Below are 19169 nucleotides of genomic sequence, written 5' to 3' on the forward strand. Positions count from 1 at the left end.
GAATATTGTTTCTGACAGAGGTTCCCAGTTTGTTTCAAGGTTTTGGCGAGCCTTTTGTGGTAGGATGGGCATTGACCTATCCTTTTCCTCGGCTTTCCATCCTCAGACTAATGGCCAGACCGAACGAACCAATCAGACCTTGGAAACATATCTGAGATGTTTTGTTTCTGCAGACCAGGATGATTGGGTGTCCTTTTTGCCGTTGGCTGAGTTCGCCCTTAATAATCGGGCCAGCTCGGCTACCTTGGTTTCTCCATTTTTTTGCAATTCTGGGTTCCATCCTCGTTTCTCTTCAGGACAGGTTGAGTCTTCGGACTGTCCTGGTGTGGATTCTGTGGTGGATAGGTTGCAGCAGATCTGGACTCAGGTAGTGGACAATTTGATCTTGTCCCAGGAGAAAGCTCAACTTTTCGCTAATCGCAGACGCCGTGTGGGTCCCCGACTTCGTGTTGGGGATCTGGTTTGGTTATCTTCTCGTCATATTCCTATGAAGGTTTCCTCTCCTAAATTTAAACCTCGTTTTATTGGTCTGTATAGGATTTCTGAGGTTCTCAATCCTGTGTCTTTTCGTTTGACCCTCCCAGACTCCTTTTCCATACATAATGTATTCCATAGGTCGTTGTTGCGGAGATACGTGGCACCTATGGTTCCATCTGTTGAGCCTCCTGCCCCGGTTTTGGTGGAGGGGGAATTGGAGTATATTGTGGAGAAGATTTTGGATTCTCGTGTTTCTAGACGGAAACTCCAGTATCTGGTTAAATGGAAGGGTTATGCTCAGGAAGATAATTCCTGGGTTTTTGCCTCTGATGTTCATGCTTCCGATCTTGTTCGTGCCTTTCATGCGGCTCATCCTGGTCGGCCTGGGGGCTCTGGTGAGGGTTCGGTGACCCCTCCTCAAGGGGGGGGTACTGTTGTGAGTTCTGTGGCTGAATTCACTCCTGTGGTCACAAGTGGTACTGCAGCTTCTGAGCTTCCTCCCTCAGGTGTTCTGGTGAGCTCGTTAACTGCTTCATTACTTAACTCCGCCTGATGCTGCTATCCTTGCTCCTTGTCAATGTTTCAGTGTTGGATCTGAGCTTCTCCTGATTGTTCCTGTGACCTGCTGCTCTGTATAGCTAAGTGCTTTTTGCTTTTTTGTTGCTTTTTTTCTGTCCAGCTTGTCTTTTGTTTTGCTGGAAGCTCTGAGACGCAAAGGGTGTACCGCCGTGCCGTTAGTTCGGCACGGTGGTTTTTTTTTGCCCCCTTTGCGTGGTTTTGCTTTAGGGTTTTTTGTAGACTGCAAAGTTCGCTTTACTGTCCTCGCTCTGTCCTAGAATATCGGGCCCCACTTTGCTGAATCTATTTCATCCCTACGTTTTGTCTTTTCATCTTACTCACAGTCATTATATGTGGGGGGCTGCCTTTTCCTTTGGGGAATTTCTCTGGGGCAAGTCAGGCCTATTTTTCTATCTTCAGGCTAGCTAGTTTCTTAGGCTGTGCCGAGTTGCCTAGGTAGTTGTTAGGCGCAATCCACAGCCGCTTTTAGTTGTGTTTAGGATAGGATCAGGTGTGCAGTCTACAGAGTTTCCACGTCTCAGAGCTCGTTCTTGTATTTTTGGGTATTTGTCAGATCACTGTGTGCGCTCTGATCGCTAAGCACACTGTGTTTCTGGATTGCCTTCATAACACCTGTCATTAGCAAACATAACAGCAGCCCCCCATAGGCAGACTCTGTAGTGTAAGGAAGCCCCCCATAGGCAGATTCTGTAATAAGGCAACCCCATAGGCAAACTCTAATAATGCAGCCACCCATAGGCAGACTCTGTAATAAGGCCGCCTCACCATAAGCAGACTCTGTAGTATGAGGCAGACCCCACCATAGGCAGACTCTGTAGAATAACACAGACCCCCCATAGGCAGACTCTGTAATAAGGCAGCCCCCCATAGGCAGACTTTAATAAGGCAGCCCCCCATAGGCAGACTCTGTAATAAGGCAGCCCCCCATAGGCAGACTTAGTAGTATAAGGAAGCCCCCATAGGCAGACTCTGTAGTATAAGGCAGCACCCCATAGGCAGACTCTGTAGTATAAGGCAGCCTCCATAGGCAGACTCTGTAGTATAAGGCAGACCCCATAGGCAGACTCTGTAGTATAAGGCAGCCCCCATAGGCATACTCTGTAATAAGGTGACCCCCATAGGCAAACTCTATAGTAGAAAGCAGCCCCCCATAGGCAGACTCTGTTGTATAAGGCAGACCCCCATAGGCAGACTCTGTAGTATAAGGCAGACCCCCCATAGGCAGACTCTGTAGTATAAGGCAACCTCAACCTGTGATGACAGGCGGGGGCCCACTGCTGACACCAGGCCCCCCGTCTGCTCAGGGGCCCCATAGCGGCCGGGCAGCAGAGCAGGGAGATCGATTCTCCCTGCTCTGCTGCAGAATGTAACTGTATCGGCGTGCTGTACACACGCCGATACAGTTACAGTAACTTAGCTCCAGGTGGGCCCCCTCAGAGCACAGGGCCCGGGGCCACCGCCCCTTCTGCCCCCCGGTAGCTATGCTACTGGGTAACCATGATGAGGAGGCAAGGAAAGCAGCAACATCCAAATACCATCAAAGGGTAAGACAGGTCCTTAACCCCTCTGTGACCTTAGACGTACTATCCCGTCGAGGTGCCCTGGGCTTATCTGACCCTGGACGGGATAGTACGTCATAGCCGATCGGCCGCGCTCACGGGGGGAGCGCGGCCGATCGCGGCCGGGTGTCAGCTGCTTATCGCAGCTGACATCCGGCACTATGTGCCAGGAGCGGTCACGGACCGCCCCCGGCACATTAACCCCTGGCACACCGCGATCAAAGATGATCGCGATGTGCCGGCGGTGCAGGGAAGCACCGCGCAGGGAGGGGGCTCCCTGCGGGCTTCCCTGAGCCCCCCGCAGCAACGCGATGTGATCGCGTTGCTGCGAGGGTCTCCTCACCTCCCTCCCTGCTCGAGCCCCGGATCCAAGATGGCCGCGGATCCGGGTCCTGCAGGGAGGGAGGTGGCTTCACAGAGCCTGCTCAGAGCAGGCACTGTGAAGCCTGCAGCGCTGCATGTCAGATCAGTGATCTGACAGAGTGCTGTGCAAACTGTCAGATCACTGATCTGTGATGTCCCCCCCTGGGACAAAGTAAAAAAATAAAAAAAAATTTTTCCAAATGTGTAAAAAAAAAAAAAAAAAATATTCCAAAATAATGAAAAAAAAAAAATATATTATTCCCATAAATACATTTCTTCATCTAAATAAAAAAAAAACCAATAAAAGTACACATATTTAGTATCGCCGCGTCCGTAACGACCCGACCTATAAAACTGTCCCACTAGTTAACCCCTTCAGTAAACACCGTAAGAAAAAAAAAAAAAAAACGAGGCAAAAAACAACGCTTTATTATCATACCGCCGAACAAAAAGTGGAATAACACGCGATCAAAAGGACAGATATAAATAACCATGGTACCGCTGAAAGCGTCATATTGTCCCGCAAAAAAAAAGCCGCCATACAGCATCATCAGCAAAAAAATAAAAAAGTTATAGTCCTGAGAATAAAGCGATGCAAAAATAATTATTTTTTCTGTAAAATAGTTTTTATCGTATAAAAGCACCAAACCATAAAAAAATGATATAAATGAGGTATCGCTGTAATCGTACTGACCCGAAGAATAAAACTGATTTATCAATTTTACCAAACGCGGAACGGTATAAACGCCTCCCCCAATAGAAATTCATGAATAGCTGGCTTTTGGTCATTCTTCCTCACAAAAATCGGAATAAAAAGCGATAAAAAAATGTCACGTGCCCAAAAATGTTTTCAATAAAAACGTCAACTCGTCCCGCAAAAAACAAGACCTCACATGACTCTGTGGACCAAAATATGGAAAAATTATAGCTCTCAAAATGTGGTATTGCAAAAAATATTTTTTGCAATAAAAAGGGTCTTTCAGTGTGTGACGGCTGCCAATCATAAAAATCCGCTAAAAAACTCGCTATAAAAGTAAATCAAACCCCCCTTCATCACCCCCTTAGTTAGGGAAAAATAAAAAAAAATGTATTTATTTCCATTTTCCCGTTAGGGCTAGGGTTAGGGCTAGGGTTAGGGCTAGGGTTAGGGCTAGGGTTAGGGCTAGGGTTAGGGTTAGGGCTAGGGTTAGGGCTAGGGTTAGGGCTAGGGTTAGGGCTAGGGCTAGGGTTAGGGCTAGGGTTAGGGCTAGGGTTAGGGCTAGGGTTAGGGCTAGGGTTAGGGTTAGGGTTGGGGCTACAGTTAGGGTTGGGGCTAAAGTTAGGGTTAGGGTTTAGATTACATTTACAGTTGGGAATAGGGTTGGGATTAGGGTTAGGGGTGTGTCAGGGTTAGAGGTGTGGTTAGGGTTACCGTTGGAATTAGGGTTAGGGGTGTGTTTAGATTAGGGTTTCAGTTATAATTGGGGGGTTTCCACTGTTGTTTCGGCACATCAGGGGCTCTCCAAACACGACATGGCGTCCGATCTCAATTCCAGCCAATTCTGCGTTGAAAAAGTAAAACAGTGCTCCTTCCCTTCCGAGCTCTCCTGTGTGCCCAAACAGGGGTTTACCCCAACATATGGGGTATCAGCGTACTCAGGACAAATTGGACAACAACTTTTGTGGACCAATTTCTCCTGTTACCCTTGGGAAAATACAAAACTGGGGGCTTAAAAATAATTTTTGTGGGAAAACAAAAAGATTTTTTATTTTCACGGCTCTGCGTTATAAACTGTAGTGAAACACTTGGGGGTTCAAAGTTCTCACAACACATCTAGATAAGTTCATTGAGGGGTCTAGTTTCCAATATGGGGTCACTTGTGGGGGGTTTCTACTGTTTAGGTACATTAGGGGCTCTGCAAACGCAATGTGACGCCTGCAGACCAATCCATCTAAGTCTGCATTCCAAATGATGCTCCTTCCCTTCCGAGCCCTCCCATGCGCCCAAACGGTGGTTCCCCCCCACATATCGGGTATCAGCGTACTCAGGACAAATTGGACAACAACATTTAGGGTCCAATTTCTCCTGCTAACCTTGGAAAAATACAAAACTGGGGGCTAAAATATAATTTGTGTGGAAAAAAAAATATTTTTTATTTGCATGGCTCTGCGTTATAAACTGTAGTGAAATACTTGGGGGTTCAAAGCTCTCACAACACATCAAGATGAGTTCCTTAGGGGGTCTACTTTCCAAAATGGTGTCACTTGTGGGGGGTTTCTACTGTTTAGGTACATTAGGGGCTCTGCAAACGCAATGTGACGCCTGCAGACCATTCCATCTAAGTCTGCATTCCAAATGGCGCTCCTTCCCTTCCGAACCCTCCCATGCGCCCAAACGGTGGTTCCCCCCCACATATGGGGTATCAGCGTACTCAGGACAAATTGGACAACAACTTTTGGGGTCCAATTTCTCCTGTTACCCTAGGGAAAATACAAAACTGGGGGCTAAAAAATAATTTTTGTGGGAAAAAAATTTTGTTTTATTTTTATGGCTCTGCATTATAAACTTCTGTGAAGCCCTTGGTGGGTCAAAGTGCTCACCACACATCCAGATAAGTTCCTTAGGGGGTCTACTTTCCAAAATGGTGTCACTTGTGGGGGGTTTCAATGTTTAGGCACATCAGTGGCTCTCCAAACGCAACATGGCGTCCCATCTCAATTCCTGTCAATTTTGCATTGAAAAGTCAAACGGCGCTCCTTCCCTTCCGAGCTCTCCCATGCGCCCAAACAGTGGTTTACTGCCACATATGGGGTATCAGCGTACTCGGGACAAATTGGACAACAACTTTTGAGGTCCAATTTCTTCTCTTACCCTTGGAAAAATAAAAAATTGGGGGCAAAAATATAATTTTTGTGAAAAAATATGATTTTTTATTTTTACGGTTCTGCATTATAAACTTCTGTGAAGCACTTGGTGGGTCAAAGTGCTCACCACACCTCTAGATAAGTTCCTTAGGGGGTCTACTTTCCAAAATGGTGTCACTTGTGGGGGGTTTCAATGTTTAGGCACATCAGTGGCTCTCCAAACGCAACATGGCGTCCCATCTCAATTCCTGTCAATTTTGCATTGAAAAGTCAAACTGCGCTCCTTCCCTTCCGAGCTCTCCCATGCGCCCAAACAGTGGTTTACTGCCACATATGGGGTATCAGCGTACTCAGGACAAATTGGACAACAACTTTTTGGGTCCAATTTCTCCTGTTACCCTTGGTAAAATAAAACAAATTGGAGCTGAAGTAAATTTTTTGTGTAAAAAAGTTAAATGTTCATTTTTATTTAAACATTCCAAAAATTCCTATTAAACACCTGAAGGGTTAATAAACTTCTTGAATGTGGTTTTGAGCACCTTGAGGGGTGCAGTTTTTAGAATGGTGTCACACTTGGGCATTTTCTATCATATAGACCCCTCAAAATGACTTCAAATGAGACGTGGTCCCTAAAAAAAAATGGTGTTGTAAAAATGAGAAATTGCTGGTCAACTTTTAACCCTTATAACTCCCTAACGAAAAAAAAAATTGGTTCCAAAATTATGCTGATGTAAAGGAGACATGTGGGAAATGTTACTTATTAAGTATTTTGTGTGACATATCTCTGTGATTTAATTGCATAAAAATTCAAAGTTTGAAAATTGCGAAATTTTCAAAATTTTCGCCAAATTTCCGTTTTTTTCACAAATAAACGCAGGTACTATCAAAGAAATTTTACCACTATCATGAAGTACAATATGTCACGAGAAAACAATGTCAGAATCACCAGGATCCGTTGAAGCGTTTCGGAGTTATAACCTCATAAAGGGACAGTGGTCAGAATTGTAAAAATTGGCCTGGTCATTAACGTGCAAACCACCCTTGGGGGTAAAGGGGTTAAGAGCCAGCTCAATGGGAAGAATAAAATACGTGCCATCAATAAATATGCCCTGCCAGTTATCATAAACCCTGCTGGCATAGTGTGCTGGCCATAAGAAGAGATGGAAGCTGCAGATATGAAGACACAAAAGCTCCTACCAATTCATGGAGGTCTCCACCTTAACTCTAACACCAAAAGATTTTATACCACCATAAAGGATAGTGGTCGAGGCTTGATAAACATCCAAGCCACCATCACGGATGAAACAAGGAGTGTCCAGGAGTACATCAGAAAAATGGCACCAAAAGATGAGATGCTGAGAGAAAGCGTAAGGCAGCTACAACAACGGATCTGTAAGGAAGAACAGGAACGTGAAGCACCATGGCAAGGCAAGCTGCTGCATGGCATGTACCATCGACAAATAATGGAGGTGGCTGACACAGAGAAATCCTACCAGTGACTGGAGAAAGCTGGACTCCGAGACAGCACAGAGGCACTCCTCATAGCGGCACTGCAAGCACTAAGTACCAGATCCATAGAAGCAGGGATCTACCACACGAGACCAGACCCAAGGTGCAGACTATACAAAGAAATAGTCCAACACATAGTGGCAGGATGCAAAATGCAAGCAGGAACAGCGTATACTGAATGCCACAACCCCAAATAGCAGGAATTGTATACAGGAACATCTGCACAGCATATGGGTTAAGTCCCCCTAAGTCCAGGTGGGAGACACCAGAAAAAGTGGTGGAGAATGAAAGGCTAAAATCTTGTGGGACTCCAAGATCCAGACGGATAAGAAGGTTTTGTCTAATCAACCACACATTGTGATAGTAGACAAGGATCAGAAGACATCAATGATAATAGATGCGGCAGTGCCACGTGACAGCAACATCAGAAAGAAGAAATATGAGAAGCTGGAGAAATACCAGGGCCTCAAAGGAGAACTGGAGAAGATGTGGAAGGTGAAGGCAACAGTGATTCCAGTGGTGATAGGAGCACTTGGAGCAGTGAACCCTAAGTTGGGAAAATGGGTACAACAGATCCCAGGAGCAACATCTGAACTCTCTGACCAGAAAAGTGCAATCCTGGGAAAAACTAAGCTCAGAACCTCCAAACTCCCAGGCCTTTGGTAGAGGACTTGAGAATGCGAAAGGACAAAAAAAGACCACCCCATTGGGGGGTGAGAAGGAAGTCTTTTATTTTTTTATTAGATATCAGTGTAAAGGTACCGTCACACATAACGATATCGTTAACGATATCGTTGCTTTTTGTGACGTAGCAACAATATCGTTAAGGAAATCGTTATGTGTGACAGCAACCAACGATCAGGCCCCTGCTGGGAGATCGTTGGTCGCTGAGGAAAGTCCAGAACTTTATTTCGTCGCTGGACTTCCCGCTGACATCGCTGGATCGGCGTGTGTGACGCCGATCCAGCGATGTCTTCACTGGTAACCAAGGTAAACATCGGGTTACTAAGCGCAGGGCCGCGCTTAGTAACCCGATGTTTACCCTGGTTACCAGCGTAAACGTTAAAAAAACAAACACTACATACTTACCTTCCGTGTCTGTCCCCGGCGCTCTGCTTCTCTGCATTCCTCCTGCATCCTGTGTCAGCGCCGGCCAGCCAGAAAGCACAGCGGTGACGTCACCGCTCTGCTTTCTGGCTGACCGGCGCTGATAGTGCAGAGGAAAGCAGAGCGCCGGAGGACAGACAGCTGAAGGTAAGTATGTAGTGTTTGTTTTTTTAACGTTTACGCTGGTAACCAGGGTAAACATCGGGTTACTAAGCGCGGCCCTGCGCTTAGTAACCCGATGTTTACCCTGGTTACCGAGGACCTCGGGATCGTTGGTCGCTGGAGAGCTGTCTGTGTGACAGCTCTCCAGCGACCAAACAGCGACGCTGCAGCGATCAACATCATTGTCGGTATCGCTGCAGCGTCGCTTAGTGTGACGGTACCCTAAGTGTACTGACTAATACTATCAAACTAGATCATTATTTATCCTGTGTGGTGCAAATGCAAAAACAATACCGGAATTATAAAAAGTGATCAGAAAGTTGTTTATACCCAGTAAGTGACAACACAATAGCATGTCCCCAAAAAATAGAGTCTCGCACTACTCTGTATCTTTTCAACATTCTACCCCCAAAAAAGGGCAATACAAAAAGTGCTCAAAATGTTGTATGTACCAGAATATGGTACCACTGAAAAATACATCATGTAAAAAAGAAGTCCTCATACAGTTTTTTTTAACAGAAAATTGTAAAACGTATATCTCTCAGAATATGACGACACAAAAAACAAATTCTTTTTTGTTCAGTGCATTTATGGTACAAAACTAATAAAAGATAAAACTACATAACTTTGAGTCACCATAATCATGCTGACCCACCAAATAAAGGTAACACTTTTATTGTGCAGCATATGAATAGTGGAAAATGAAAACTAGCATACATTACTCATTATAAAGAGTTAATAAAAGTTTGGTAATAAGTTACCGTATGTATACTCCCAAATCCTGCTGCTGTCGAAATCAACTCATCTTGATAAAAACAAGTTGTCATACAGCTATGTTGACAAAAAATACTTATGCTCCTGGATGGGAACAATGAAGAAAAGCAAGAAAAAATGTATTTGTCCTAAAGGCCCAAAATTTGCTCATTTATAAGGGATTAATTCAGAAAATTTTCAAAGTGCTTTTAAAAGTCAAACCTTTTTGCCAGTCAAACCTCCCAATTGCTACACCCAGAAACCCCTCTAACCTTATTAATATTCCCTGCATGCCTTCTGTCTCTTTGAATTGTGCCCTTTGGAATTCTCGCTCTGTGTGTAATAAACTCTCCTTCATTCATGACTTCTTCCTTTCTAATTCTCTTAATCTCCTGGCTCTTACTGAAACCTGGATCCAGCAGTCAGACACCACTGCTGCTGCTGCTCTTTCATATGGTGGACTACATTTTTCTCATATCCCAAGATCGGACAACAGAGCAGGTGGAGGCGTTGGTCTGCTCCTTTCACCCAAATGTACTTTCCAAGTTATCCCCAAAGTACCCTCACTTGTCTTCCCTTCCTTTGAGGTCCATGTGGTCAGACTCTACGTCCACTTCTCCATGCGAGTGGCGGTGGTGTATCGTCCTCCCGGCCCCTCTCATCAGTTCCTGGATCACTTTGCCACCTGGCTTCCACACTTTCTCTCCTGTGACACCCCCACCCTTATCATGGGTGATTTCAACATCCCCATTGCCTCTCCCCTCTCCCCATCTGCTTCTCACCTTTTATCTCTATCCTCCCCTTTCGGCCTCTCGCAGCATACTAACTCTCCAACACATGAAGATGGAAACTCCCTTGACTTGGTCTTCTCCCGGCTTTGCTCAGTGGATGATTTCACAAACTCCCCTCTCCCACTCTCTGACCACAACCTTCTTTCATTCTCTATCAAGAACTGCCATCCCGCTCAGGTCACCCCCACTTTCCACACTTATAGAAACATACAGGCCATTAACACCCAGAAACTTATGAAGAACTTGCAGTCCTCATTGGCCCCAATCTTCTCCATCTCATGTCCTGATTCTGCTCTGAAGCATTACAATGAAACCCTGCAAAGTGCTCTGGATGAAGCTGCTCCTCCTATGCATAAAACAACTCGGCACAGACGGCAACAACCGTGGCACACGCTGCAAAACACGTTTCCTGCAGCGGTGCTCCAGGTGCGCAGAACGTCTGTGGAGAAAATCTAATCTACCCGAAGATTTCATCCATTATAAGTTCATGCTAAAAACATACAACTCTGCCCTTCACCTCTCCAAACAAACCTACTTCAACACCCTCATCACCTCCCTGTCCAATAACCCTAAACGTCTCTTTGACACGTTCCAGTCCCTACTCAACCCAAGAGAGCAGGTCCCAACCACGGATCTCCATGCTGACGATCTGGCCAATTACTTCAAAGAAAAAATTGACCACGTTCGACAGTAAATCATCTCCCAATCTCTTCATACCATGCACTGTCCTCCCTCCCCCACTGCATCTAGTTCACTCTCTGACTTTGAAGCAGTTACAGAAGAAGAAGTAATCAGGCTCCTTGCATCTTCTTGCCTGACCACTTGCACCAGTGACCCCATTCCGTCACATCTCCTCCAGTCCCTTTCCCCAGCTGTCACCTCTCACCTAACAAAAATATTCAACCTTTCCCTCACTTCCGGTATTTTTCCCTCCTCATTTAAGCATGCCATCATACATCCATTACTTAAAAAACCATCCCTCGATCAAAACTGTGCCGCTAATTATAGACCTGTCTCTAATCTTCCCTTCATCTCTAAACTCCTCGAACGCCTGGTCCACTCCCGTCTTACCCGCTATCTCTCAGATAACTCTCTTCTCGACCCTCTTCAATCTGGCTTCCGCTCTTTACACTCTACTGAAACTGCCCTCACTAAAGTCTCTAATGACCTACTAACAGCTAAATCTAATGGTCACTACTCCATGCTAATTCTCTTGGATCTCTCTGCAGCATTCGATACTGTGGATCATCAGCTCCTCCTCACTATGCTCCGCTCCATCGGCCTCAAGGACACCGTTCTCTCCTGGTTCTCCTCCTATCTCTCTGACCGATCCTTCACTGTATGTTTTGCTGGTTCCTCCTCCTCTCGCCTTCCCCTTACTGTTGGGGTTCCTCAAGGATCAGTCCTAGGCCGCCTCCTCTTCTCTTTGTATACTGCCCCTATTGGACAAACAATCAGTAGATTTGGTTTCCAGTACCATCTCTATGCTGACGACACCCAATTATATACCTCTTCTCCTGTTGTCACGCCGACCTTTTTAGAAAACACCAGTGATTGTCTTACCGCTGTCTCTAACATCATGTCCTCCCTCTATCTGAAACTAAACCTGTCAAAAACTGAACTCCTCGTGTTCTCTCCCTCTACTAACCTACCTTTGCCTGACATTGCCATCTCCGTGTGCGGTTCCACCATTACTCCAAAGCAACATGCCCGCTGCCTTGGGGGTCATCCTTGATTCTGACCTTTCATTCACCCCCCACATCCGATCACTGGCTCGCTCTTCTTACCTGCATCTCAAAAACATTTCTAGAATTCGCCCTTTTCTTACTTTCGACTCTGCAAAAACTCTTACTGTTTCACTTATTCATTCTCGTCTGGACTATTGTAACTCTCTACTAATTGGCCTCCCTCTTACCAAACTTTCCCCGCTCCAATCTGTCCTGAATGCTGCTGCCAGGATCATATTCCTCACCAACCGTTACACCGATGCCTCTACCTTGTGCCAGTCATTACACTGGCTACCCATCCACTCCAGAATCCAGTACAAAACTACTACCCTCATCCACAAAGCACTTCATGGCTCAGCACCACCCTACATCTCCTCTCTGGTCTCAGTCTACCACCCTACCCGTGCCCTCCGCTCCGCTAATGACCTCAGGTTAGTATCCTCAATAATCACAACCTCCCACTCCCGTCTCCAAGACTTTACACGTGCTGCGCCGATTCTTTGGAATGCACTACCTAGGTTAATACGATTAATCCCCAATCCCCACAGTTTTAAGCGTACCCTAAAACTCATTTGTTCAGACTGGCCTACCACCTCAATGCATTAACCTAACGATCCCTGTGTGGCCTATTTAAAAAAAAAAACAAAAAAAACAAACAATCAGGTTCCTCGCATCATGTTCTCATTCACTTTATGCAGTTAATAGCCCTCTGTGTCGTTACTGCTACATACTTAGGCAATTAACTGGTTCATGCAGCTTTACATGAACACCCGAGCCTTACACTATGGCCGGTCCGAATAACTAAAGCAATTGTTACCATCCACCTCTCGTGTCTCCCCTTTTTCTCATAGTTTGTAAGCTTGCGAGCAGGGCCCTAATTCCTCCTGGTATCTGTTTTGAACTTTATTTCTGTTATGCTGTAATGTCTATTGTCTGTACAAGTCCCCTCTATAATTTGTAAAGCGCTGCGGAATATGTTGGCGCTATATAAATACAAATTATTATTATGATTATTATTAAAAAAAGCAACTTTGTAACTTACTGCTTATTAAAAAAATCTTTCTGTTCTCAAGAATAGAAGGATTTTGTTATTTTATCATTTATTTCTCAATGTGCTCCAGAAGGAGATGTGACAACCCTTTTAAATCTTTGCAAATCTTCAGGACTTGCACTAGTCATTAAACAATGTATCCATTTTGCAAGGAGGCCTGATAAGTCTGTGTCAACATTGCTGGATTGTGACTGCTGTTACTGCATGCTTTTTCTCAATGTAGTGGTTTCCTGCTGTATAATTTGTTAGAAAGTTAAAAGCATAGACATGCTATTATTGTTTTTCGAAAATTGTAGGTTAAACACTACATACGCCGCAAATGTGTACTAGTGGAGGATTAGTGTTCCCCACTGGTCATTTCTATCACTTCATATTATTCATAATGGTTTGTGGCCTATATTTTCTAAATTGAAAAATTATTATTTTGTCATTTTTTTTAAAAACTGAAAAATGATTTATTGCCAGCACTGCTATTGCAGTTTGTAGTGCTTCTAAACTGAAAACTTAAGAATTACATTTCTGAAAGACTGTAAATATGTTCTTCAGAGTCAAATTGATTCAGTGACAGCAGTCCTTTGTGACTGCTGTCTTTTTCTTTCTAATGATCAACGATCTCTATAGCAGTCTTTGTTTTATACACGGAGATCGCCCTAACCACAGACTAGACGATGGCATATCAGACCAATGCTGCCTGAAAGACCGTCAGGTGCTTTACGTTCCTCCTAAAGAATCAGAGGGCAGAGCAGAGTGCAAATTACCTACAGAAGGGAAAGTGTGCTAAAATAGAAAAAGATTCCAGAGGGATTAAAAGAAATAATGAAATGCAAATACGTTAAATTAAATACGTACTGTTAGAAAATAAACCACTTACTTCTTAACAAAAAACAGCAGATAGGTTCAGAATAATGAACAAAAACATAAAAGAGATAAACCCTATCTGATATTTCACTGACTGGCTTAAACTACTGCAGTATAGCTGGAAATCCAAATGAAGCTATCACTAGCAGGAAATACCAGCAGGGGATAGAAGATGTCTCTCCATTACTAACCCCATAGTCATATTGTCCGTAACAAACACCTAGAATAAAGTCCTTTATTTTAAATAAAAACACAAACTGTTTAACAAATGTATTTAAAAATAACAAACACAGTTATACTCCCCTTACGCCCATTCCATTGAAGCCCTGGTTCCTCGTAAAAAAATTTGAGAATAATAAGCAACAAAAAAACACACCTTAGGCCCATTCCATTGAAGCCATGGACTCCTGTAAAAAAATAAAGAAAGAACAACAACATACCTCACCTATTAGTAATTGAGAGTGTTTAGACAAGGCTTGCCACATAAATGCAAAAAATCTCCAATACTGCATTTTATATGTAAAGCAACAGTGTGCTAAATATCCCCATTAATTTTAGGTGTAGTATAGACTTAAAATAGATATGAGAAAAAAGGAGGAGAGACAGTTCACTACTAAAAGATACAACTTTATTATAATATAAACAAGACACATATGAGATCAGAACCTGTTAGGAGTAATTACATAATAGATGTTGAATGATGAGGAGAAAAAATGACCATTACCAAGATGTGATAGAGACCAGTGCAGACCCAAATGTAAAAGGACAAGGGTACACAAACAGTCGTTGACTGCTTTATCATTAATCCACTATGGGACTCAGAGGGTTGCAATCTCCCACTGAGAAGCAGCAGAGAGCAGTTCCTTGGTAAGTTGCTAATAAGGTATAACCTGCATGTGTTTTCACAATGCACCCTCTGCAGACAATGACAGCGGTCAAAAAGAACCGCTGGAGGGGGGCACTGGGCAGGAGAAGAAGTGGCAATACCCACGGAGGACCACAAGGATAAGGGTAAGTAGACTCCACGCCTGCCACAAAGACCACATGCAAAAGACATCAACAATGCAATGTTGGTCACTATAACATGATAAAAATGCAAATCACTCCAAACCATAAGAAGAGGCGCTTATCAAATGTTATAAAAGTTAATACATAGTATATCAATTCTCTATATATTGGAATCATTATACACAAATTGATAAGAAATGCAAAAGAGGAGGAGGGGCCAGAAAAAAAAGGGGAAAAAGGATAAATTATCGGCAAACAAGATATCCTGTTGGAAGAGACACGATACAGAACCATATTATACTTCATAACCATTACAGTCAATCAATAATCTAGGAATCTTGGGGTCCGCTTCTCTACTAGGGGGTACAGCAACAGGAGTATCAAGAGGGGTTTTGAGAGAGCAAGAAGAAGTAATCAGGTAGCATTATTGAATCCTCAAAAGAAAAACATGGGCAGGTGTGGAGTCTACTTACCCATTGGGGTCTCCTTGTGATCCTCCGTGGGTATTGCCACTTCTTCCCCTGCCGTTTTGTATTGTCATAGGGTGTTTTTTTTTCTTTTTTCTCAGTGTATTTCAGTGTTTCATGCTCTGTCGGATTCACACATGCGCAAAACTAGCTCCCCTCTCCTTTTTTCATTCTGTCCCGGGCCCCCTTTTCCCCCGACTCTCAGCCTCGGTGCGGGCGGTTCCGTGCGGCGGCGCGGCGCTGGCCGCCGCATGTGACCGCATCTTCTGGAGTCTGTGTTGCCTGGGTTACGGAGTGTACACTTTAATGTGACTCTGATTATCGTGATTGGTCCTATTCCACCATGTGACCGGGGGATCAGGGTATTTAGCGGCAAATCTGCTATTGTTAGCCATGCCTCCCCAGAGGAAGCAAGCTTGTGTGTTTGTGAAACGTACGTCGGGGTTGACCGGTGCTCCCGTTCTGCTACTGCAATGGGTAAAGGTCAATTTGATATTATTGTTATATTTCATTCATGCCCCCTTCCAGCGGTTCTTTTTGACCGCTATCATTGTCTGCAGAGGGTGCATTGTGCAAACACATGCAGGTTACACCTTACTAGCAACTTACCACCGAACCGCTCTCTGCTGCTTCTCAGTGGGGGATTGCAACCCTCTGAGCCCCATAGTGGATTAATGATAAAGCAGTCAGCAACTGTTTGTGTGGCTTGTTTACCCTTGTCCTTTTACATTTGCGTCTGCACTGGTCTCTATCACGCCTGGGTGATGGTCATTTTTTCTCCTCATCATTAATTACTCCTAACAGGTTCTGATCTCATATGTGTCTTGTTTATATTATAATAAAGTTGCACATTTTAGTATAAAAATGTATAATAATAATAATAATAATAGTGGACTGTCTCTCCTCCTTTTTTCTCATCACTTGCCACATACAGTAGATTTATTTTCTACAAATCGATAATGTCGTAGCAGTTGCCTTTTTTACCTACAGAATAGTGGTAATTCTGCCTTGACGTTTAGGTCAAAATCATCTACAAAAGACTGGTTGCTGGTCTCCAAACATCCTAACAACTTCACTGAAATATTGATCTCTTAGACAACATGTCTCTAGCAATTAGACAAACTTCATATAATCCTCAAGTCTGACATTCTGTGCTGTCTATTAATATTATGTTATAAATATATTTTTAATCTGTTCTAGACCGGGCCATTTCCCCCCATTTATGAACATTTTGGGTTTTTTTGTGTATTCGGTTTATCCCTATACTGACATAGCACATACTGGCTCTCGAATTTTGATGCGGGCTCACAGGCCAAGCCTGCATATTTCCTGGATGATGACTGCTGAAGTATTCAGCCATCATCTGCTTTTAACAGCCACGAGTGGCGTCATTTTCCATCCGTGGCTGCTGATCTGTTTAATTTCGCTGCCAATCTCTGTCAGCGGCATTTAACACAGCAGCAGGAAGTCATTCCGCACGCCCATCAGTGCGCAAATGACATGATCACGGGACGCCGATGGGTTGTCATGACAGCTGGGAGTCTGCTGAAGACTCCTTTACCTGTCATGACTACATGCTATAGCATTGCTGTAGATAGCATAAGCGATCATACGATTACAGCTTCAGTTCCCTAAGGAGAAAAATATAAAAACAAATTAATTAATAAAATTATTGTAAAAGTTCAAATCCCACTTGTCCCCCATTAACCCCTTCCCGACCTTTGACGCCACGTAGGCGTCATGAAAGTCGGTGCCAATCCGACCCATGACGCCTATGTGGCGTCATGGAAAGATCGCGTCCCTGCAGATCCGGTGAAAGGGTTAACTCCTATTTCACCCGATCTGCAGGGACAGGGGGAGTGGTAGTTTAGCCCAGGGGGGGGTGGCTTCACCCCCTCGTGGCTATGATCGCTCTGATTGGCTGTTGAAAGTGAAACTGCCAATCAGAGCGATTTGTAATATTTCACCTATTATAACGGGTGAAATATTACAATCCAGCCATGGCCGATGCTGCAATATCATCGGCCATGGCTGGAAACACTAATGTGCCCCCACCCCACCCCACCGATCGCCCCCCCAGCCCCCCGATCTGTCCGGTACACTGCTCCGGCTCCCCTCTGTCCTGTGCTCCGCTCCCCCCCGTGCTCTTGTCCGCTCCCCCCGTGCTTCAATCACCCCCCCGTGCTCCGATCACCCCCCCTGCACTCCGAACCACCCCCCTCCATGCTCCGTTCCACCCCCCGTGCTCCGTTCCACCCCCCGTGCTCCGTTCTACCCCCCGTGCTCCGTTCCACCCCTCCCGTGCTCCGATTCACCCCTCCATGCTCCGATCCCCCCCCCATGCTCCCCCCCACCCTATCATACTTACCGATCCTGCCGGGGTCCGTCCGTCTTCTCCCCGGGCGCCGGCATCTTCCAAAATGGCGGGCGCATGCACAGTGCGCCCGCCGAATCTGCCGGCCGGCAGATTCGTTCCAAAGTGCATTTTGATCACTGAGATATAATCTATCTCAGTGATCAAAATAAAAAAAATAATAAATGACCCCCCCCCCTTTGTCACCCCCATAGGTAGGGACAATAATAAAATAAAGAATTTTTTTTTCCACTAATGTTAGAATAGGGTTAGGGTTAGGGGTAGGGTTAGGTGTTGTGAATTCTGTGGCAGAGCTCCCTCCTGTGGTCACAAGTGGTACTTCGGCTGATTCTCTCTGTGAGCTTCTGTTGGTGGAGGGAAGTGGTACTGCGGCTTCTGAGTTTCCTCCCTCAGGTGATCTGGTGAGGTCGTTAGGTGCTTCTCTACTTAACTCCACCTAATGCTTTGATCCTGGCTTCCTGTCAATGTTCCAGTGTTGGACTTGCTTTTCCCTGGATCATTCCTGTGGCCTGCTGCTCTGCATAGCTAAGTTCTTCTTTGCTATTTGTTTGCTATTTTTTCTGTCCAGCTTGTCTAATTTGTTGCTGGAAGCTCTGGGACGCAAAGGGTGTACCTCCGTGCCGTTAGTTCGGTACGGAGGGTCTTTTTGCCACCTTTTGCGTGGTTTTCTTTAGGGTTTTGTGTAGACCGCAAAGTTACCTTTTCTATCCTCGATCTGTTAAGAAAGTCGGGCCTCACTTTGCTGAATCTATTTCATCTCTACGTTTGTCTTTTCATCTTAACTCACAGTCATTATATGTGGGGGGCTGCCTTTTCCTTTGGGGTATTTCTCTGAGGCAAGGTAGGCTTATTTTCTATCTTCAGGCTAGTTAGTTTCTCAGGCTGTGCCGAGTTGCATAGGCAGAGTTAGGCGCAATCCACGGCTGCCTCTAGTGTTGTTTGGAGAGGATTAGGGATTGCGGTCTGCAGAGTTCCCACGTCTCAGAGCTCGTTCTATGATTTTGGGTTATTGTCAGATCACTGTATGTGCTCTGACCGCTATGTCCATTGTAGTACTGAATTGCCATTCATAACAGTTAGGGTTAGGGTTAGGGTTAGGGCTAGGGGTAGGGTTAGGGCTAGGGTTAGGGGTAGGGTTAGGGGTAGGGTTAGGGCTAGGGTTAGGGGTAGGGGTAGGGGTAGGTTTAGGGTTAGGGGTAGGGTTAGGGGTAGGGGTAGGGCTAGGGGTAGGGGTAGGTTTAGGGTTAGGGGTAGGGTTAGGGGTAGGGTTAGGGTTAGGGCAAGGGTTAGGGGTTAGGGCTAGGGTTAGGGCTAGGGGTAGGGTTAGGGGTAGGGTTAGGGGTAGGGTTAGGGGTAGGGTTAGGGTTAGGGTTTCGGTATGTGCACACGTATTCTGGTCCTCTGCGGATTTTTCCGCTGCGGATTTGAGAAATCCGCAGTGCTAAACCGCTGCGGATTTATGGCGGATTTACCGCGTTTTTTCTGCGCATTTCACTGCGGTTTTACAACTGCGATTTTCTATTTGAGCAGTTGTAAAACC

The sequence above is a fragment of the Ranitomeya imitator genome, chromosome 5 (genome assembly GCF_032444005.1).
Source record: "Ranitomeya imitator isolate aRanImi1 chromosome 5, aRanImi1.pri, whole genome shotgun sequence".
Taxonomy (NCBI): domain Eukaryota; kingdom Metazoa; phylum Chordata; class Amphibia; order Anura; family Dendrobatidae; genus Ranitomeya; species Ranitomeya imitator.